Source organism: Poecilia formosa, unplaced genomic scaffold, assembly GCF_000485575.1.
Source record: "Poecilia formosa unplaced genomic scaffold, Poecilia_formosa-5.1.2 Scaffold243, whole genome shotgun sequence".
NCBI classification, from domain to species: Eukaryota; Metazoa; Chordata; class Actinopteri; order Cyprinodontiformes; family Poeciliidae; genus Poecilia; species Poecilia formosa.
In genome coordinates, this window is record NW_006800182.1 from 12677 (window position 1) to 37088 (window position 24412).

Sequence of the window (24412 nt, forward strand, 5' to 3'; positions counted from 1 at the left end):
TTGTCACTGATTTGATCAAGGAATTAACTGCTCTCCAGAAACAACAACGTGTCCTGCCAAAGTGTCCTTACGGATACTTAATTTTCATCTGCTCACTCAGTAAAAATCTTTCCATCAGGTTGTCAGTTAATTCTCAAACATATGTAGAGGAAATTGTAATAACATAATCTTTAAAGTTGGCTTCCTGACCTCTATTCCAATTATATTTTATGTGTTTTTCAGACTTGCCTCAGGCATTGATGGCATTCCTGTTTAAGTGAAGGTGACAAAGCATCCCTGGAACCGTGTCCCTAATCACAGGTACAATCATCGTCCATCATCCTACGGTTATTCTCAGTGGGCACATATGAGCAAATGTAAGATTTGCATGCAGACGGTCCCTGACACTCAGAACAAGACCAAAATCTCTTATGCTGACAAAAATTGCACTTATTAATGTTCATCTGTCACATTTTATATAAAGAATGCAACCATAAATGTCATAAGATCCACAAAAAAGGATGCTAGACAATCAGTCAGCATGTCCCCATTCACCACTAAAGTCAATATTTATAGATTACTGTGTTCTATGCTGCTTTTCTCTAAACCCCAGAAAACATTTGTCAGATGTTTTCAGAGCACTATTTCTGTAGTTTAAGAACTGCATCCTCCTGCATTATCTACAAACATACTGTAAAGAAAATTCATCATTTTTGACAATATTAGCTTTTTTTTAAATACATAATTTTGTAGTTTTATTACCTGAATGTAGGTTAACTGTGTGTACATGTTCCGTACCTGAAATTGCTAAGCAGGGACTAGTAGTAGAGATTTTGTGATTATTATTCACATTCCCCTCATACAGGATTAATAGCCATTTTAAAGACTACATGATCAGCACTTCATGTGCTACTCGGTTCACACCCTTGTCTTTAGGATTATCCGAAAAATATAAATTACACTAATATCTGCCTGCAACAAGCTAATTGACTGTCATAATGTATCTTGATTGCCTGCTTAAAGAAAAAAATATAGCTTACCTCCAGACTTCCCGAGCTCCAATGTGAGGTGTTTAATTAAAGGGTTATAGTTTAGCTTTATAGCTCGTTTCCAGAATATTTGTCACTGAACAGCCCAGGTTAAGGTGGAACTACTCTGAAAGCTTCTAGATGACAAGACTTGTCTCATGATCCATCAAAAGTGAAGTGGATGAGAGTAAAAAAGTTTTGTGCGTATGTGAGCAAATTTTCAGATTGAACATCGTGTGGAACTCAACTCAAAGCTTACCGTCAAATAACTTTGGTACTCTTTTAGTGGAATTTAGTAGAGCAGGCCAGCACAAAGTATACCTGAGAAGTGGAAGAAAAATGAAGTATAGTTTTGTTTTATTTATTTATTTTTTTATATTAATGTGAAAATAGTGGTGGGACTATTTTGTTCCCTTCTATCTGATACCTTTAAATGAAATTCCCTACATTTACTTGCCTTCAAAAATCACCAGTTTCATAAATAGAGTCCATCCATGTGGAATTAATTTCACTACCTATACAACACTTTTGTGACATCCTCACTGATTTAGTAGATAACATTATTAGGCAAAAACAGCATTATGAAGAATAAACAAGACTGCACACGTGTCAGAGATAAACTTATGGGAAATCTGGCCTTCATGAAAGAGCCCCAGAGATATAGCTAATCTTGTAATAATATTAATAAACCAAAAAAACATCCCGTTTAAAGTTTGCTACAAGTTTTATAGATGCTAGAAAGCATGAGGATCTTGGTTCTTGGTTCAAATAGGACACATTGTTGGAAATGCAAAATGCTATATGTAGAGGAAAATTAACTTTGTGCATTATTCTAAATACACTATTACAACAGTGAAACGCAATCATGACATCATGCTGCGTGAAACGTTTTCTTCATAGGGAAAGGGAAGGCAGTCAAAGTTGAAAGGAAGATGGGGCATGGCGGTGGCACAGGGGTAAAGTGCGTGACCCAGATGGAGGCCTTAGCCCTTGACACGGCCAAAGAAAACCATAAAAAAAAGTTGAAGGGAAGACCGATGGTGCAAAAATATAGAAGAACCATGAAGAGGCTGAAAATGACTCGAAACTACAGAAGAGGTTTATCTTCCAGCAGTATAAATGCAAAGCATGGTTTGAATCAAAACATGGATTAACAATGGTGTTCTCAAAGCCCAGACACATATCTAGTTGAGAATCTGTGGCAGGAGTTGAACGTTGATATTAATCAAGGCTCCCAATCCAATCTGACTGAGCTTGAGTTGGTTTGCAAAGTGGGATGAAACAAATGTTTCTGTCTCTGCAAAGATGCCAAAGAGTTAACCCAACAGACTCGTTTCTGTTGTTATGCAGCAAAGGTTTCTACTGATTTATGTTTTTTCTATCACATTATGCAATTTTATTTAAAACACATTAATGTTTGTGGTTGCATTTGTGGCACAGAGGGATAAAAATCCAGTGGTATGAAGAGATGTACAAGGCACCATTTGAAAAGCGGAGTTGCATTCCTAAACATTGGTAATCATCCAGCGCATAATTTGTTTTATGCTACTGAAAGCCATAATGAGTTCTCCAATGTGCATTGCTCAATTAAGGTATGTTGTCTGTCATGTCTTTGTATCATAGCAACTGTGACAAATTTGCACGTATTATGTATTCAATGTTAAACATTATCGGTTGTTTGGTGTTATTGTTTTCTTGCAAAACAAATGTTTGGTGTTCAATGTGCATACCAAATTCAGTACTGTCAAATGCGAAAGGAAAGAACAGCCGGAAAGTAATAGAAGCTATATGTACCAGAGTCAACTTGTGAAATATGTTAAGTTAGAGGAAGAAGGAACGTTTTCCCTTCTGGAGCTATTCCACAACATTTCTTAACTGTCCAATTCAATCCCTTTGTAAAAAAATAAATAATAATAAACATACTGTGAATGTAGCCTTCACCTGACTCCTACATGTTGAATTTGACCACTTTTTTCCTCATTAAAGTGATAAGAAGCAGTCTGTAACTCTCTGTGGGAAATAGGTAATTTTGTTTCATTGTGACTTAAAGTCTTTTCTATAAGCACATTTCATCTATCGTTTCACAAAAAAAACCCAAAAAAAACATTTGAGGTGGATTTAAACTTGTGCCTTTCACCTGTTTTAAACGTCGCTGTGTTGTGTAGGCTTTTTAATCTACATTTTACCTGAAGAGGTAGACCTTCATATAAGCTTTAATGCAGAACATAATTTTATAATTCCACAACATCTTCCAAAAAAGTTTAATTGCACTCAACTTGCCTAAGGTGCAGGGCGAATATCATAGATAATCTGCAATCTTTAATTTCTAGCTTTTGGGAGGATGGCAGCAAGTTGAGAGGGAGAGAAAGAAGATGAGAAGCATAACCTCTGTCAAACTGGCTGAGCATCGAAAATGGTAGGCTGCGTTTTCTTTTTTTTTTTTTTGCATGGTCTCTTTGGGGCCTGATTTCCTTCCCTGCTGAGCTGTACCAATGCTGCTCTTTGAAGTGTGCAGCTGGGATGTTTGCATAGACTCATGTCATTGCAGTGTATGTACAGAAATATTCCATTCACGGTGAGATTTACAGGCACACAAAAATGCAGTACGCCGAATTAAAATTTCCATGAGAACTGTGCTTAGTTTACACTTTATGGTAAAACTCAAAGATTATATGCTAATGCTTCTGATGTGCTCTATGATGTGTTAGTGGTGAATAACTTTTCAATTATGCAAAAGAAACAGCTGAAAATAACTGTCATTCCAACCACATTCACATTTTTGTTTCACTTTAGCAGGTTTCCTTTGAAGTAAAAGTGCTGGTAGATAAAGCAATACTCTAGCCACTTTAATTGTGAGATATTCTTGCATAACATTTTCACTGTGATAAAGGAAGTTTACTCCCATCTCGCCTCTGTATTGTTAATTGCGTTATATGTGAGAGTAGTAATCACAATACGTCCCTTTTTTGGTTTGGAGTGGGTCTGCAGACAAAATTAAAATTTGTCTTTATCTCTTTGGTTCTTAATTTCCCCAAGTCGGCCTTGGCCACTGCAGTATGCTAATCATCATACCTGTTTAACAACTTCCTATAATAAAAAAAAAACAAAAAAACAAGCAGTAGGTGAAAAAACTAAATTCCACTTAATAAGGTTCATCCTCAGATTATTCAGTGCTCATTAATAAACTCCCCTTTACCTTGAAACTTCAAAACTTTCACCTTCCCTCAATATAGCCATCTGAATTTTTAAGTTGCATCACTTCTTTTAAGACTTTCTTTGCACTTGTCACTCATGTCAGTGTAATATGCTTTGCTAATATGAACTAGATGATGGTGGAAGTCTCTGTGATCTGTGGAAATCCAGGTGACAAAGTGACAATTGAGTGCAAGTTTACAGGTAATCTAAAAGATAGTGTCCTATTTTATTTTTATTTCTATGTTCCTGTGTGTCTGCTTGAATTTTCCCATTGAAGGATTATTCTATTCTATCCTACTCTTTTCACAGTGAAGTTAATTTTATGCTACATGGTGTCAATAAGCAAGAAAAAAAAAAATCTCAGTTTGTGGTAAGCTGATTTGGTGATTTGGTTAAGTCAAGCTACTTATAAAATATCAACATCTACAAACTCTAGGGACTTTAATATTAGATATCTTGCTTCATTTTTGCTTCATGCCAAGTGTTGAATATGACTGACGGAAAAACAAGAACATTTCCAAACAGAGATTGTGTACATAATTGAGTAAAGGCTCAAGGAAATGGAAAGGACATTGAGTTCTTTGCTCATTTCCCTGCAATTTTATTCTTCGTTTTTTCTCTGGTTAAAACTCCCAAAAACAAACAAAAAGGGAAGAGAAAAAAAATCAAAATTCACAACTGAATTGTTGGAAACCAGAATTTCAGACTTTCGACTTGCATATCTAAAAAAAAAAAAAAAAAGTTCAGATTAAGTTTTATCCAGGTCCTTTTATTTAAAAAGCTTACAACAAATGTCATCTCGAGGCACGTTTTCGATTTCTAACCAAAATATGTACCTGTAGTCAAGTCAACTTAATTATATAAACACATCAATGTTAAGTAAATGTGAGAAGTGTAACCAAAATGTTAATAAAGGTAGTACAATAGAAAGAAAAATTAATTTTGAATATAAAATTAAAATGATAAAATTAAGCCTTCCCAATAAACGTCTATTAATTGTTGTGGTATTTGTTGGAATCAGTCCCCAAAAATACAAATACAGATACAAATTTCAAATACCTCCCTTTCTCTTAAACTAGATCAAACTGAATGTTTATTTGTGAATGTCTAGTTAGTATACATGTTAACTTTTATGACTGTACTTCAAATGCTGCTATGCCCGTGACATTTAAAATCAATATAATCATTTAACACCGAGCGGGAGAATTATCCACTTTCATCCTATTGCAGGCTGCTCATGGAAGGTTACCGCGCATGACATCTGTCTGGCTCAATATATTTAATTAAATTTTTGTAATTCACAATAACTGCTGTTCAGCAGCAGCTCATTTGAAGTGACAGATGTGTTGAGAGCTTCAGCAACGGTATTTGTCCAATGCTGACTATTTAGACCATGAGTACAGTACAGATGGGGGTCAACACAGGTGGTGCTGTATGTGATTTGACAAACGTCCAACTGCATGCTGATGTTCAACACATTTTAACGTGGTATTTGCTGATCCACCAAAGGCTACTCACTGTACCACTGGAGCAGAGAAGTAGATCACAGTTCGGAACGGCTGAAATGAGTACAAAAGAATTCAACACAACAACAGATGTGAATAAATTGTAAATCACCATAATTGTGTTCCAGGAGGCCCAGAGAAATAGATGATGTCATTAGGGGCACAGCCGGCGCCTGGTCCCAGAAAAGCCTCTCAGGTGGAATGTACTGCAGTCCCACTATTCCCCTGTCGTAATGTAATGTAGAGTCCAATATCAGCTCTATACTCATGAGGGGGAAGGTGCTTTCTCGTTGAATAATTGAGACCCAGATAGAGAGACCTATGTTTTTTGCGTTAGACAGCAGCGTGGCCTCATTGGCTCTCAGACTCCTTTCAAAAGCTGTATTTGTGCACATTTTACACAATACGAGCTTTCTTTTTCTGTCTTTCTCTGACTGCTAGTCTCTCACACACAAAAACTTAGACATATTGAAACTACTCCTGGGGGATAATTGTCTTCATAAATAATTAGGCATTGGTCTTTCTCTTGCTAATAGTTTCCCCACCATTTAGTTAGGCATGCTTTAGGTCACCAATAGGGCTGTGCTTTAAAAGACAAACTGAGGTAACTCTGAGGTTAAGAGCGATGCAGACTCATCCGTTTGTCCTGAATGCCCAAAAAATTGCAACACAACAGTTTTTTTGCCGGCCACAGGATACTTCAACAGGGTCAAATAAACACTGTCCACGATTTTTGCATCCTGTAGTGGGGGGTGACTTATAAAGGAGCAAAACACTTGCTTTACAACCACAAGATGGATTTGTTAATGGATAGTTTCTACTTTTGTAGTAAGGTTTTTTGGAGACAGAGGCATTATTTGGAAAAATAACACTTTGTAAGAGTTCAGATTTCGAAAAATACAAGCTGTTTAACCAAGGCTTTGCTAAATATATGTGCAACCTGTCACTTGTGCATGAGAGTTTATTACTATAATGCTGCCAATATTTGCTCAACTGAATAAAGTACAAATAATTCAGATATTCCTGCTGCGAATAAGCCAAGTCCACCAGAAGGTGTTCTATTTATTTATCAGTTCTTGCTTTTAGAATATGTTTTTAAAAAAGTGGCCTCTTTAAAAAGGCAATTGCATTGTGATTGTGGTGCATCTAAACCAATGAACTGGTAGAAAAGCAACCAAGTTCCATGAATCGTACCTGGTTGTTTTCTTCCCTATTGTATTTAAGTCTCTGTTTCCTGCTCACTTGTTGGCTGATCATCTGTTGTTATCATCTCTGGTTCCTGTGCTCCTTGGATGCCGATTATTGTCATCTGTTTATTAAATATGTAACCTTCTTAAAAGCTTCTGCTGATGTCCTGTTACTGCTTCAGTCCTTCACCACCACTCACCATGGCAGTACAAGCGGTTCAAAAGGAAACCAAGGTAACAGGGTTAGAAGTCATTAAACTCTAAATGTTTCCATCAGCAGGCAGAGAAGACCATGCAGTTGTGCACAGCTATCCAATTTGCAGGTTTAGTCTGCCATAAAATAAATAAAACAGGCCAAAAAATAATTCAGATAATTGAGTTTAACCTGTGACCTAAATCCTTTTGGTCCTCTTAATTCAGTAATTCTGGATAAGCTGCTGGTGATGGGCAAACAAATCTGACTCACATTGTTATAAGAAAAGATTTTATATTTTTCCAAATGGATTCCATCTGCACCAGAGTGTTACAACCCTCAGTGGTATTACAGCACTCCCACCTTGTCTTCACCTTTAAAACCCTGTGGGACCAACCATCCTTTACAGTATATGGTTAATATCACAGATCTGACTGATGAAAGGCCAAACCACAGTGTGAGGTATTTAAATTCACCACACTAATCTAGTGTGGGGCGACTGACTGATGAAGTAGCCTATGGCTTCTCACAGGACTTATGAATAATTTAGCAGTGGTTCATGTTTAATAGGTTCCATTATAGGAAAGGCAGAGAGGTACTACTTATGATAGTCGACATTTGGTTGCAAAGCTTAAGCCTCGTATGACACTTTTTAAAATATTTTCACAAAAAGATCTGCTATCTATCAATCTAATTGATATTGTCATGTAGTCTCTGATTCATTTGTCCCTTCTTCAACAGTGGCTTATTAGCTGCTGCTAAATAAATTAAAACACAGGAGGGAAGTTTATAGCGTATACAACGGGGCTACCTGGCTTTTGCAACTAGATGCCATTGTGGGACCATGGCAAGAATTTAGTGCTGCGAAAACTACATGGAACAGCAAATGTCATGGAAGCAAAAAATTTGGTATATTGTGAGCATTTTGTCCATGAAAAAGCAAGAAGAGATGAGGTGTGAATCACAGGTAGCTCTGGGCAATGCACTCCAATAGACCTCTTATCAAATGGGAAAAAATCCTTCAAGGAAGACTGATTTAGGAGTTTGAAGTGGAAGCAACAGAGATGTGCAAATGGGTTAATTTACGCTTTCAACCACTTACATTTATTTTTCATCTGATGCATGTCAAGTATAAAGAGGAAAAACTGAAACATGAAAGGAGAAGGCTATTTGTTTTATTTATGAAATGCAACCTTTGTGGAGAGGCCAAAAAGCTTTTAAATGTCTAGATTTTGAAATGTGCAGTAAGATGTTTTTTTTTTTTTCCTAATATAACATCAGCAAAGAAAATCGTACAATTGTTATCATATGTTGTTTTGTTTGTTTCTGTAAGATTTTAGGTCTTTAGGTCTTTTTGTGATTACTTATTTTATATGTCACACTATCAATTAGGCACTTATATTATTAAAAAAAGCCACAAACAAATTACCATCTATCTATCTTATACAAAAAAGAGAGACAAAGTTGGTGCCTATCTCCAGCAGACATATGACAAAACAGAAGATAAACAATGATGCACTCACACACTCATAAGGAAACATAGCTGGGTCAGCTAACTTAACGTGTAATGACTATATATATATATATATATATATATATATATATATAACACACACACACACACACGCACACACACACACACAATAATTTGAATCCTTAGACTTCACCTCGCATCTCCAGGCTTTTGTGTGACAAACCCAGCTCAACAATCCTACATAATCAAATAGAATATTTTAAACAGGATAAGTGTATCGCCTTGCACTATTTCTTTTCATCATGTCAGTGTAGGATGCTGCAGTGATTCATTTTTGTTTGAAAAAGATAAAGGTCACAGATGTGTCATTGTCTGTGCCCCTGTCCAAACTCCCCTGAGGCTTTCATGACGCCGCGTGTTATATCCAATCCACAGCATTCCTCTTATTTTACCCTGAAACATGATGTTGCAGCACATTTGTGCTGCCCACACAAATGCACATCACCAGAAATGTGTTTTTTATTTATTTATTTATTTATTTTATTTTTTTTCTTTTCTCCTGGCACACCTTGATCATGCTTTATTTCACAGCAGAGTTAGTTGGATTCCATCTCAGCTGACTCAAACCTTTCAAGAAAAAAATCACAAAATTACTCAAAGCCTTCAAATGTAGAAAATGTGGCAAAGACATATTCATGTTTTTTGGGTGGACCCCTCTGTGTTTCCTTTTTGGATGGAGATCACTGTAAATTTAAAAAAATAAAAATAAAAAATGGACTAGCCTATAAATACTTCAATCATCCCAAGTGTGTCTTTTGGGAGATAAATGTCACATACCTCAGGGAGGATCTACAGAAATTCTTGGATTTGTGGTGGGTGGCTGCAAGACTGAGGAATTGGAAAAGTTCCCATAAGCCTCAGACCGAAGAATGGGATTAAACTCATGACAGAGAACTGTTAATTGCTAAGATAAATCCAGATAAAATTAAATCAAATATGGGGTCAATTGTCAGATCAAAAAGTAAAGAGCTCACTGTATTATTTCTCATTTAGTGCCACTTTTTAACTGCATATGTATGTTTTTGGGTCTACTTTTGTATGTTTGAAAAGATGAAAAGTTAATAAAAATGACAATAAATAAATAAATAAATAAATCTAAAAATTGCCAAAGCCAAAAAGGTTTTCGTTACGTGCTATGTGCAAGCAGCATGCAGCGATAAATAGGTTTAGAACAAAGTAGATTCTGAAAACATGTCAAATAGTTCATGTTTATAGAATTTTGAACCCTCTGTTTCCCTGAATAGCATGTAATCTGGTAGGTTAATGGAAATGCTTACTTTTAGACGCATTGCACAGCTCTCTTGTGTTGAGTTGACTCAACAGTTGAGTCTTCTGGTGAGTCAGTAATTGTTTTGTTACAATATAATCTATTTATCCTAAATACTGCCTTTTTAACTTTAGGGTTCAAAAAAGCCTTCCGTCTTTATACAGAAATATTGTCTTTGATTACAAAAGCCTTCAGAAGCCAAACTGTTGCAGTCTCTGAAAAAAAAAAGAAAAAAAAAAAATATGTTTTTAAACTCTTTTGACTTTCAAGTCTTTTGCAATATGTTCTGAAACACCACTGCAACTGATCTCAAAATTTCAAAGTTTTGGTCATGTTAAACAGATGACCATTACTTTAAACTGGTGTACACTTATCATCATGCATCAGTGAGGTAGGGAAAGATCTCCTGCTGAAATCCTCTAAAGCCTCCCACTGATCTTGGAGAGAGTCCTCCTGCGACGTACGAGTCCGGTCCTTACAGTCTACTCACTTGTGCTCCTCTTCGAGACTTAATCTGAGATTAATACCAAAAACTGAACAGCATAAACTAAAATTTCCTGAGGTTTTTGAAAGCATACCAAGCCATCACAGAAAAAAAAAAAATACAGCTTTTAGTCTGGCACATGTGCCAGTGAGAATACACAGAGTTATGCCAGCAAACCACATCTGTGTTATCGGGTTCAGATATGGCATCAGTTCAACAATATATATGCAGAGGGCAGGCGCCATCTATTTTACCATCTGATGTTTGAAACAGAGTATACTCTTCAGAGTAGAGAGAGAAGCTCTTTGTGCAGATGGAACAAGCTTTTGTCACATAGAAAGATTGTTTTCATCACAGTGCGTCCGTCAGACAGAATCCCGGGGAATGACGCCTCAGAACACGAGTCGAGTCAAAAAGCTACTTTTCTACGTAGCTCATAATTAAAAACAAACATGTTAATATGAACTATACAGTTTAACTAATTAATTTAATTAACCAGACAAAAGGCTCCAGGTTGTGAAGAAAGCTTTGCAATGCTTCGCCACGCTGCCCTCGCCTCAGAACTTTTTATCTTACCTTCAAGTCCCGATATGGGTATTGTTGCTGAGTTTTTCCAACCCAAATTAATTGACATGGTCCGGAAGGGGAAAACCACTTTATCACTGAAGACAGTGATAATGTTTTCATAATCTAAAACCACAATGCATGTTTCACTGCAAAGCTCATGTAATGAAAAATCTTTTTATTGTTATTTTGTTTTATCCTCACCCTGGAAACATTATATTAGCATCAACCTCAGCTTTTGTAGTATATTTTTCTTAAATTGCACTCTGATAGTACTAGGAAGCGTGATAAGGTGTATAACATTTTCTTTTAAATGTTTGTTTGAATATAATTTTAACAAAGATAAAATTATCACCGTAACAGAGAAGGCAGTTGTGAATAGTTCTGGGCTCATCTGTCCCATGCTTTTCAAATAACTAACTAGACCAGAGTGGTTTTTAATCTGCGAACTGTCTAACGGGATGAGCAAAACTGGCACCTTGTAATTTTTAAATAAAAAGCTCCTTAACGACACGTTTGGATTTTCTTTTCTGTTTATTGCTTGCACTGCTCACGATTTGAAATATATTAACGACACGTTTCAGCTGCAACAACCACAAGAAGACAGCAGTCATTGTGACCATTCATCACCACTAATAGGTTGTAGTTTAGGCCCTGACATCGAGCATACATCAGAAAGACTAAGGGGACTGGATGAAAAAGCTTGACAGCACAGCAAAGGGCTGTTGAGATAAGACTGTGGCACTCAGTGCACTGACTGACAGAAAAAATAAAAATAACTGGACAAATACGAGTGTAGCGCTTTACCATGAAGAGTGACACTGAAAACCAGTCATTATCTTGTAAGTCATGAGTAGATCTCTAATGAAGTACTTGGGTAGGTTTAGTTTTAACCATTTCAGTTTCAGGCTTCAGAAAGGTCCAGATGAAATACAGTTTTACTAATAATTCCAGCATTATTTTTTTTTTGTAGACATAAATGTTATGTTTTATAGCACCTTCTTGAGACCTCCAGAATAAGGCAAATGTTGGTTTTTTTTTTTGTTTCTTTTTTGCCAAATTAACAAGAAATCATCACAATGGTAACTTTAACCTACCAAAAGTAGAAGCTTCTGGTTAAGTTAATTAGCATCCTTGCCAAGTCAAAAATTGCTCAATGTAGGCCTGCACCAAGCTAGACATTAACTTAAATGTATTTACACTACTGGCATTTCATTCAATGGCAAAGTTTTTTTATTTATTTCTTTTTTCAGGGGAATATGATATAAAAAAATGGAAATAAAAGTATCACTTTCGAAACAAAAAAGCCTCTGTACTTGTATATTTTATTTCTAAAGCTGAAATTTACTTACACCCTCCTCAGTTATCAATGCAAAAACCCTTATTAGCATTACATCAATCATACACTTAACCAGCTTTATGCCCATGTGATTCTTCCTGTCCATAGCCATCAGCATCGACAACAAGTCTTTCAAGAAAACTACTGTCTGAGAAACATTTGACTTCCCTGAGGAATTAATAAAGTATTTTTTATTGCAACTGAAATAACTCCAGTAAGCTATTCTGAAAGCTTGTTGAAAGATACTGCTAATAAAAATGTTTACCATTCAAACTGTAACCCTGACCTGGGTTACATTGGTAACTTATCACATAACCCAGGCAGTATGATGTGTTCAAACTGATGTGTTCAAACATCTGAATTTGAAAAAAAGTACTGCAATAGAATTATCTGAAAAAAAAATCTCTCATTATTCTTGCATTTAAACTACAACTTTTCCCCTATGTTGATCTATAAGATATGCAGAGAGAGATGCCACGTGTCACATGTTGTGAATCGCTAAATGCGGCCACTTATAAACGTCTGATATCTTTAACTACTTGGATGACACGAAGAAATGCCTGTTCTCCATCTGTGCTTCTGATAACCTGGGAAGGCAAATAAGATGATAGGCTGTGTAGAAAAATCCAAACTTTAAATTTGACTTCAAAACTGCCTGCTTCACTGGAAACATGTGGAAGATCACAGAGAGACCTACCTTGGCAGGGGACCTTCTTTTCGATCCACAGATTAGAGATTCTCTGTGTTGATGACTGTCTGAGTCCTACTTGCATTGAAATCCAGACAGGTGGCTGTGTGTCATTAAGGTTTAATAAGACTCACCACAAAGTTCCTCATTAATAGCTGCCCACAGGGCACACTCTGGACCTTTGAATAGAAAGGGAACCGAGCAAGGGAGCAGCAGAGATGAGTGGGTGGGGTGACTTGAAAAAGAGGGAGATGGCACTTTCATATGGCTCTACTGATAGAATACTAATCAAGCTGGACACATGTCTGTGCACGCAGATACACCTCACATCAGTAAAGCCAAAGGAATGTCCTTCTTTGAGCCTCCCTGCTCTGTGTGGAAATCTACTGCCTATGAAATTTCAATTTAAACACAGGCCAATTACTTCAATTCAAAAGCGTTTTTGAGACGCTCAGCCTAAATATTTGAGCTGAGGAAGCAAGTGGGGTTTTTAGGAGTAAACACTCTTTTTCAGCAGACCTGATACTGTCAAGGGTGTGTTTGTACATGCAAGAATGTGCTATGCATGTGCGAAACTTAAAAATAACTCAAAGATTATATCAAAGCAGTGTTGTAAGTCTATCCTCCAGATACTTACTTAAAGCTGAGCACTTAAAAACACTTGCTCATGAGTAAAAAACCCCCGCCAAAGTCAAAAGCCTGTTGATAAGGCTCATGTGCTTGAATAAAGTCCAGCTTTAAACCATCTAGTGTAGTTACAATTTAGGTTTCACATAAAAATACCCACAACAAAAGCTTCACATTTGGGCGCTGCACACTGGGAAACCATCTTTGATTGCAGGGTGAAGAGAAGTGTCTTAGGTGTAAACGCATTTCAACTCAGAGGGGAAGCACTTAAAAGGCTCTCCTCTTCAGAGTCTGAGATCCGTGAAGGGTAAAAACATGTTGAGAAACTGGAGTGCTCAAGTGTAATAAAGACAATCGAAGGTATGAAAATGTCCATTTAAAATTCAGAGAGAAGTAGATGAAGTGGGTACATCCCCTGTCCTTCTAATATGCATGGAAGATCGTCTTCCCCTAAAGCATTATAAAACTATTTCTTCTAATGAAGTACAGTACCTTGTTGAAGTTGTCATATCCCTTTAACTTTTTTTTCTTTTTTTTTAACTACAAACTTCAAAGTACTTTATCTAGATTTCAAATGGTAGACCAACACACCCGATTTGATACAATGGAGAATAAGGCTGCCTACCATGGTTTCATAATAAGATTAAAAGTAAATGGTATGATACTAAAAATACTACAAAAAATCTTTTTTTTTCTAGGAAAGATGTAGTTCGAAAAATTCTAAATAGGCTTCAGTCACACATAGAGCTTGACCAAATTATTAATTACATTGAACAGTATTTGTCTGCTTCCTGTTTAATGACTGGAAAAGAAGTCAGATAATCCAAACACTTAAGGCACTAATAAAAATAAAAAAAAGAATAAAAAAAAAATAATTATCACTGAACAGGTTAAAATTAAACACAAAATCTTTATAATCAGGCACATATATACTGTCTTTTGCTCACAGTTTTTACATTTTCTTTTAATATGTATCATTTACTGTTCATCTTTTGGCATGATTTGCTCTTTAAATATTTAACAGCCAAATGAAGAACAGTTTTATGAGATAGGTGGCAATCCTAATGTAGAACCACCTTTGGGAATGTATACTTTGCAAGTCACTGTTGAGGTCAAACAGAAGGGAGGTGCGCTTTATGATGTCAGCAGAAAGATTCTTAAAAAAATATATAGATTTAAATCTGCTGCCACTGAATTCAATTTCTCTACCAAGATATGCCACATGGAATAAAACATTTTCACAACAAAAATGTTTCACGAATTTGTGAAAGAAAAGTAACACTTTCCCTGTTTTTCCCCCCCTCTATGTTTCAGTTTGGGAACGTCATACATGTGTTACAAAAATGATAAAGAAAAGATAGCTCATGAGTCTACAAGCTAAGATTTTCAAAACATCACAAATATACCACTTGTTATGAAAGGCATAACCTCGTTCTCTGTTCTTTGTGTGAGCATTTGTTTTTTTTTCTCTAATTTGTTAAAAACATTTTGTTTAGTGTGGAAAAGTACAAAAAATAAAAAAACATAAAGACATATTACACAACAGAAAGTGTATATAAATAAATAGAAAAAAAAAACTGAGTTGAGTCTCTCTTTAATACATAGGCTTTTGCCTATTCAGAGGACAGAGAATAGATTCAGACGGCGCTGTCAGACGGCGCTGAGGCTGGAACATTCAGTCTGTGGGCGTGCGAGAGTGACAAACCAGAAACGGCTTGTTTTTAAAATGTCCTCTCCTTCTCGCAAACTGCGTAAAATATAGTGGAATGCTGGTTCTGCTAAAAAACAAACAGTCATCATGGTTTCACTAAGCTTCACAGAGTTGAAAGGAGAAATGTCATGCACATAGCTCAGGTGAAAAGGCCAACAGTATTTCATTGCACATGTTTTCACATTGGAATCATTTAGTAAGATCATTATTTCAGAAAATGTCTCTTTGACAAGGCACCAGTGGGATACCATTGTATTTACTGGCATCTATTTGACTTGATGTCATTTTTCTTCTCCGTTTGAAGTATCCTAATGATCCTTCCTTCATTCACTCACTCCCTTTTATTTCATTCTGCAGGTATAAAGCCTGCTATTAAAATTAAAGAAAGGTTTGTATGAATAAAAATGAGAATGAATTTCAATCTCTATTAAATCTCAGTCCACATGGTAAGGAGCTCTCAATTGATATTTTCTTTTCCCCATCAGTTCCAGACGAGTGAGCATAGTAGTGGCATACTATTAGGTTTTTACAAAAGCAAATCAGTCAGCAGAATTAATTTTCTTAAAAAATATGAGCCCGGGTAAAGGGAATTAATATCCACAGTGGAGCATTATGTTGATGCTGAATTTTCAGCACTTTTGCTCTGCCTTTCCTTCATGTGTGCTGAAATCTGTCTGCTGTGCCAATGTCTGGGTGTTGTTTTTTTTCCCATCTGAAGTTCAGAGGGAATTGCAATGAGGAGAAATTTGCAAACATAAATTCTCTTGAAAGCTTGCTTTTTTCAATCAGAGCGAAAGCAAAATCTAATATTACAAGTGCAAGTTTATGCTTCAGGAAATAAACTCAGTATCAAGTATTCATAGGTAACAGAGGACAGAAAGAAAATAAGATTTCACAATAAGAAAAAAAAATCTACAAAGTGTCTGGTTAAGAAAACATGTTATTCATTCACACACACCTCCACTCTTTGAAAAAAAACTCCAAAGAGGCAGTACGATTTGTTTTTTTTTTATCTACCTTTCTTATCTATTCTACTGACAAGTAATGGAAACTCAAAGTTCAGCACGACAAGGTACTTTTTACATTTCAAGTTGTCTACAAAAGCTTCCATTGCCATTTCTCAAGGCTAAAAAAGTAAACAATATGTTTGAAAGAAATTTGGTGTTTTTGCTTGGAGCTCAAACATGAATTTATAGTGGTCCTCTAAGCTCTTTCAGCTGAAAGCCTTAAGATTTTATAACACAGGTTAATAATAGGATCATAAGAAGAATGTTCTATTTTGATGATTAAAGCAAAAATAATGTATATCACGTAAGGATGATAATATCTGCTAATTTTCAGACAAAAAAAAAAAAAAAATCAGATTTGAATGCATGCCACAGAGTAATGGCTGTAAAAGAAGGGACTACCAGTATATCATAAGTCGTCTGTCATTGATTCACAAGAGTTTTGACAGGCAGAGAACAGCATGTGAGGCCCGGGGAAATCACATCTGGCCGTCAGTCCTTTTACCCCACAGGGATGTGTCCCTGTGTCCACTGCTCTTATCACTCTACACCAAGGAGTCTACCTCCAAGGACCCAGCTGTCAAACTCTTCAGATTTGCACATAACCAAAGATCACTCACCCTATCCAAGATGGCAAAGAGTCTGCAATGAAAGATTAAACAGCTAGGGAGACACAAAGCCTGTAGAGACGATGTCTAATTCTATAGGAGAAACACGAAGACTGTACCTATTAAGGCCCAATATGAGAACATCATTTAAAAAGTGCTTGGACTCATTTTGAACAGAGCTATGTCAGGAAATTACTTTCTCAGCAAAGAAGTTAGCAATGCCTGACACACAATTTCAATACTGCATTCACTGAGACTGCCCTGTGCACATCAAATCTGGTTCTCAACAGCTGCGTGCCAGGACAGGAAAAGACTGCAGTAGACAGTCAGCACAGGTGAAAAAAAATCTCAGGGGTAGATCTACCTTCCCTTGTGAACCTGCACTCTTAAAGAACCAGGAAGCAGCCAGGAAGAAATATTGCTGACTGCACACACCTTCGACATACATTTTTTTTAGAATTCTATTTATTCTGGCAAAAGGAAAAAGTACAGCCTTGCGCACAACGGAGAACTAACTTATTTTCCCCTTAACTATACACATTAAACTGCACTGTAATTTGGATGTAACTCATTTTAAAGTCATATTTACAAAAACATACGTTTGTGTGTATATGCCGTAGAGTTGTGAAAATATACAGAGCAAATGTTTTCTGAATTTCTGTAACATGGCAGTTTTATAACATGAGATACCAGGAAGCTAGTTGGAAAATGAATCTTTGTACTGATATGAGGATGCTAGTGCCTGGTTCACATGGAGAGATTTTTATGTTGATTTTGGATCCAATATTGTTCTTCCAACAATCTTAAGGATGCACAGATTATCGTGGTGGCTCTACAGAGAATCCTAGGAGATATTCCTGTTTTGTGTGGTTTGTTAAGTGTGATCTAGTATACTTGGAACGACGTCAAGATTACTCCGCCTGCGAGTTGGGAATTTTTAACATGTTGGATTGCCTTGGCCCAATATGTATAGAGCCTGTTAAATGTGATGTGTTACAAATCAGAGCAAGATTATGGAGACACAGAGGGAAAACCAAAATACAGAAGACAAAACAACTTTGTTAAAAATAGTCCAAAAACTATCATTAATGTGTCTTCCCCATCGGTCATGTTTCTTTACTCTGCTCACGATTAATCTGGAGAGGTTTTGTGAAATTTCCAATCGGACATTGAAATGTGTGTGGGTGTAATCTATTTGTGTTTGGTGTGTTGTCTTTGCCATGTGACTGTATACCATACAATGTAGGACCAAAACTATTTCAGCTATTATCATTTTTATCATCTCTCTGCTTTTCATGATCAGCTGACAATTTTGAAATCTTGGAGTGTGATTGGTCATATCCTCACAAGATAAGCCCAAATAGAATTATATAAATAACTACATCTTGACTAATTTGATTGAACATTTTTGTTGTTTCAAAATAAAAAAAAAATAAAATAAAATAAAAGAATCAAGTATTCAGTGCATATAATACACATTTAGGCTGTTGCTAACTCAATAAAGTGAATTCTCATGTACCGTATTTTCTGCACTATAAGGCGCACCTAAAAACCTTCAATTTCCTCAAAAGCCGACAGTGCGCCTTATAATCCGGTGCGCCTTATATATGGACCAATATTGAGCCACAACAGGTCTAGCATCTACGGTAAGCAGCCGCCAATTTCATTTTCGCCAGTAGAATAAGAAGCGCACAGTGCATGCTGGGATAGTTGTCAGAACACTGGTTTGTTAATAAAGTTTGACTGACCTATCTACCTACCGACCGTCTAAATCAGGTCATCTACAGGTCATTTATCACCACGTTCTCCACCCATGCTGTGCGCGAACGGAGAAGGGTGACCATCGTCCGGCCACGCCCCGGCTCAGTCGCGGAAAGCTCTCCTTGCCGACCGGAGTCGGACTGTTTTGTTGATATTCTTTATGTCAACAAAGTGGTTTTAGACATTCATCTGGGGTGCTTCGACTAGGGCTACCAAGGGATCAGCCCCTATACATTTAAAGCCGGGGAGGTGGGAAGAGAGACAGAGACTGCGGCGGCAGCGTGTCGGTTGGTCTGTGTTACCCAGAAAGCAGTTGGGCACAATATTGCAACACCAACACCGTGAGTGAAACAATGACTGGGGCAGCCTACTATATAAAGTACTCGGGGACCAACTTTTTATTATTACACATCCGCATCTGTAGAGTACGGAACAAATCGCGTCCCATTCAATACGGGACGGTTCCGTATTTAAGGGACGGGTGGCAACCCTATCTGTACTGTCTATTCTATGTGCCTTATATATGAAAAAAGTTTTAAAATAGGCCATTAATTGAAGGTGCGCCTTATAGTGTGGAAAATAGGGTGATAAATACTTTTATATAGAAAAAACATCCTCTGTTCTAACTGGTGTACATATGTTTGATCAAACACAGGTAAACTTTCCAAAATAATAAAAAGAAATACATAATTTTTCCTACACTTCAAAATTATGTACTTATTGCATAAGTCCATCACATAAAATCCCAATGACATACAGTCATATTCAATAAATCTAAATGTGCATTTTATTGAGGCTTGTTTTTCAGATTAGAAAAGCCTTTTGAAAATAACTTTTAAGCAGTTATTAACATACCTTTCTTTACGCCACATGTTTTGTTTAATTGGTCTGATGTAACATTCTAATCCTTTATGTCATTTCATGATCTGTCAGCAAAAATCATCACAATTACCAGAAATAAGGGANTAGAGTACGGAACAAATCGCGTTTAATAGGGAGGGTGGCAACCCTAACTGTAGCGTCTATTCTATGCTCCTTATAATAAGGATGAACGTTTTAAAATAGGCCATTCATTGAAGGTGCGCCTTATAGTGCGGAAAATACGGTAATTTGTCTTCATCTCCCATATCAAGCCAACAGACAGTCATGCCACTTGATGAATATTCAACACATACTAAGGACCATGCTGGATCCACTTTTCATTTTAATGGTTCTGGGCTTTCTCCAACTGTAGTAATCACCTCATCGCCAATTTCTGTTTTTGTTTTTACTTAACCAATGTATTTCTTTTGTTACTTGTTGATAAAGCTTCCATTTTTTTGCCATTGATACTTATTATCCCCATTTAGATTACCTAGATATTGTTTGACCAACACTTCCTAACATTACATCAATATGTAAGGGAGAATTACTTATCAATGGTTGTCAAGGGAAGTATGAAATTCCCCAAAAACAAGCATAATCTTATCCATACTAGGTGGTTATTTTTATACCATAAAGGATGAAAAGATAAGAAAGGCAAAAGTATGAAATGCCAACAAACAAATCAAAAACAAACCAACAAAAAAAAACAAAAAAACATGACAGGCATGTGTTCATTTTTTGTACTGATAACATACAACAACATACTGAGTTACTGGAGGAAAAAGTCACAAGGACAAAAGCCACTTGACTCATAATTTCCCACATTGTTTTCAGAAGAAGTTGAATTATCTATCAAAACAGGCTTATCTTATCTACAGGGAAAGTAATTGAGGTCAGGTAGTGCAGTGCAGTCAACATTTCCACTTCAGCACATGTCCCCAATTTTTCTCACTTCAAGCTCTGACTATCAGACGATGGAAAACAAAGCAGAAAATATTGTACCTGAGGTCAAACACATTAACAGAAAGACAATTTACGGAGCGATCTGCATAGGTGCGCATTGTTTAGGCTTCAGGGATACTACATTGCTGTCTGATTAAATGTTCTCATGTGCCTGTGCCCATTTCCACCCATATGAGCATTTAGTGTGCAAGTTATGCTGATGCCGTTACTGTGGATAATGTGAGCGGGATGACGCTACATTTGCATTCAGTATGTGTAGATATTCTTGTATGTTTAACTTCCCTTAATCACCCTAAAGATTCATGTGAGCACGCTTTGCGTGTCTAGATCAAAGAATGAGACCTCATGTCCCGCAAAACCAAAAGGGAGACCTTCTTAACTTCTCAAGGTTGAAATAATTTGTCTCTCATGACTGTCACTGGTTATTGCATACTCCCTGAAGCCAGACATCCAACTGAAAAAGGATTTAATGACTACATTTACATATGTGCAGTCCGTATTGATCCACCTAAGATCTGCAGATCTGCAGTCAGCACATTCTGAATCACCACCATTAACATTAATGTCATAACAAGCCAGTTTTAGAGGCAGGTCTGTAAAAGCACTGCAAGTAAGTTTATTGCACAGTTAGCTTTTAGCAAATTTACATCAAAAGCAACAATCCATTTATGGTAAGTATATATGCAAATGGTTTAGAGATCTCAATTTGTTTTTTTTTGTTTTTTTAAACTAAAATTCATTTTAATTTATTGAATGATGTTTAAATAGTGAATTTCAATTATACCAGCCAATATTAATGTTTGTGACTTTCGAAGTTTTAATTCTATTCCTGCTGCCACAAAAAATAAAATGTTATAGATCCAAGTTTCCCTTAAAGCTGAGAAAATGGAATTAATCCCTACTATGTGAGAATTAGAGTTTATGGATAAGCCAATAGAGGTGAACTGTGTCTGTAATTACCACATAATACTGAAGCATGACTTGTTGGAAGTGAAATGTGAAAACTGCCTGGCCATCATTTTTTCTCTTATGTGATTTCACGCAAATGTTCAAAAACCCTTGGAAAATGGGTAATGGCTTGGATTGTATAATGACTTTTTATGTCACAATTCACTACAACTGATAAGAGGCAGCAACTGCTTCACTGGCCTGAACACCTAAATGCCTGAAGGCTGTAAATGTTTTAAGACCATTTTAATCTCTGCTTTAGATAGAGTAGTTAAATATATGAAAATTGTTCAGCTTATATAAAAAAAAAAAATCTGTATCCAGAGATAGGCAAATTATTAAAATGGCTTACAATCACCACTAAATCAAAAATAAGATATAACTACCAATATGGTGTTCAATACATATTTAGTCCTTCCTTGTATTAAATTGATCACAATTTTAATTTAACTGTGCTATCATCTCTGTTCTCACTACCATATTTTGGTACTGAGAACTGTTATGCTGTTATGTCCCTGTCAGAGGCATAACAGCAATATTGGCATAATCATGCAAAGTTATCAGAATGGATCAATTGCAATATTATATAAACATGTAATCAGTGCACAAAATGCAAACTGCTGTAAATCATATAAAAGTAAAGGTGAAATATTTAAGTATGTTATGCATGTTATGTTGCAGTGTGGACTGTTTCAGGGGCATCTTGTCTGGAGTGGGTCAACATCTTGCTTTTATACTCAGTGCCTGTTATTGTGCTGCCACAAGTGGAGCCTCTGTATTGTTCTGCAGTCCAACCTACCTCTGATTCTATTTACTTTGACATTTTATCCTGAAAGGATAAGACATCCTATGTGATGTGAGTTTTAATGTCTTAAATTCTTTTAATGTGTTACTGTGTACCATTGAGTTGCATTTGTAATCTTATTCTATTTCAGTGTAATGACACTGAAATATTTCTGTATTCTAGCCATTGATAGGATTTCTTGATATAAGCCACAGGTTCAGTTGTTCAGTCAGTACGTGTCATGCAGCAACTCATCTTTCTATGATGCTTCCTTCTGGTTTTTGCTTGGGCACAATGGGTTTCTGGTGCCTGAGAGTCATTTAGTAGATAAATCAATCAATGAAGGGCATCTTTGCGGTCACTAGACCTTCCTTCCTCCTCAGGATGCTAGATTTGTGAGGAGCCTCTTTGTCTTCATATCTATGGCTTTTATCTCCTCCTTTGGTCATGATGGCATTCAGGCAGGGAATCTGATGATCGGCAGGGCATAGGTATTGATAGACTGGACTTAGTTTTATCAACTGGAGTTGACTCTTTACCTATGTTTTTCACCATTCTGATTCTTGGCTCAGCTGACAGGGGAATCACAGCATGGCAGCCATTTTAAGGCCTGAAGGTCATTCTGTGACATGAAGGCAGTAGCTGGCTTATCTGGGCTCTGTTGCCATATCCCTTGTATAGTGTGTTCAGTAAAGGGAACCAATGAGCAGTAGTGAGAGAGGCATTTTTATGCTTCATTAAAGGATTGAATTAGAAATGACAAATCAAATAAGAATTAAAAAAAATCCAAACTTTTTCATCAAAGCACAAAAATATATTTGCTTCAGGAGTTTCTAACTTGAATTTCTGTAATACTATCACTGCTGCCATCAAAACAACTTCAACAAAAACTGTTTTACTTCTCAGCTGTTAAATTGGCACACAGCAAACTTATTTAACTGTTTCAGAAAACCAGTCATTCCTCAGATGTGCCTGAAAAAATTGCTTTAATTCTGAAAGAAGACCTTTGAACACTGCAGCTGGATTAAATGCTATTTACTATAGCTTCTTTCCCCCCCAAGATTGCTTCAGGCTAGGACAACTGTGTGTACTACATGCACTACTCCTAAAGACAAGCACAGAAACCAGATGATTGAGTAAGAGGTTAAGGTTAGTATTTTATTTAATTGTGGATTATTGAAAAGATGGCTCTCAATTTTCTTTGCTAATAAAAAATTAGCTCCAAATATCTAAGATAAAATAAAGATTTTAAATCTATTTATTTTATTTCATTTTTTTTTTTTTTATTTTGAACAGACAAGAAGTAAAAACAGAAACAAAAATATAATAACTATGTCAGTGGGTCCTAAAAATCTAGAGTGTCTTTAGCCTGCAAGGTTTTGTAAAATGTAGAACTACATTTGTTGAATTATTTAAAAATATATATATATCTATATTTGTTTATATAGATGGTCCTAAATCTTGTACATGTCTCCTTAGCAACCCTGAGAGTAAAATAAAACAGTTATATTTAATTAACAGCACATTTTCTAAAACATCCCTGCCTTCCTCAGGAACGCCCCCCCTGCTTTGGGTACTTGTCAGGTTGCCTGGTCATGTCTGACTGTTGGATAGCTGTGAACCTGTGAATGACTGATCATGAGCCGAAGCGCATGGAGAAAGGAGTTCCTGCCAAAGTACACCCCTCTGTGGGAAAGGCAGGAATCATGCATTTCATTCAGAGCTCACTGTGATCTTGTGATCAAATCAAAAGACACATCTTTGTAAAACAGCAAACACGTGGCAGAGGCCTTTCGGTACACTGCTCATAGAGGATTTTACACCTTGCAGTTCATCAAAGCAGCAGAGACTGGGCTCATTTGTCTCTTAGCTCTATAAATAAATACTTTACTAAATTTATAGTACAAAGGGGACAGTGTTGTATGTACACTAATTGTCAGTGTAGCAAAATTTAAAGGGGTCACAGTGTTCACAGGATGTACTGCTCTTCTTCCAGTCCAGATCCCTCAGTTATCATATATACGAACATATCAGAGATGTACATCAGTGGATGAAGATTTTTCAATTTCTGAGATTCTAAAGACTTTCACACTAATACTGAAAAAACAAAACAAAAAAAAAAAAAACACCAAACTGTCACAGATAAACCCGAATGAAGGAAATATAACAATGTTGC

General features: G+C 36.4%; 1 long non-coding RNA gene across 1 annotated transcript in view; it reads left to right on the top strand.

Moving 5' to 3' along the window:
• Positions 1–220: 220 nt before the first annotated feature.
• The window catches only part of LOC103150123 (uncharacterized), a 28589-nt gene continuing 4397 nt past the window's right edge, over positions 221–24412 (top strand). The window contains exons 1-3 of the long non-coding RNA XR_001664404.1: positions 221–300; positions 2994–3030; positions 3338–3423. This is a non-coding gene — a long non-coding RNA (uncharacterized LOC103150123). The remainder of the gene's footprint in view (positions 301–2993; positions 3031–3337; positions 3424–24412) is intronic.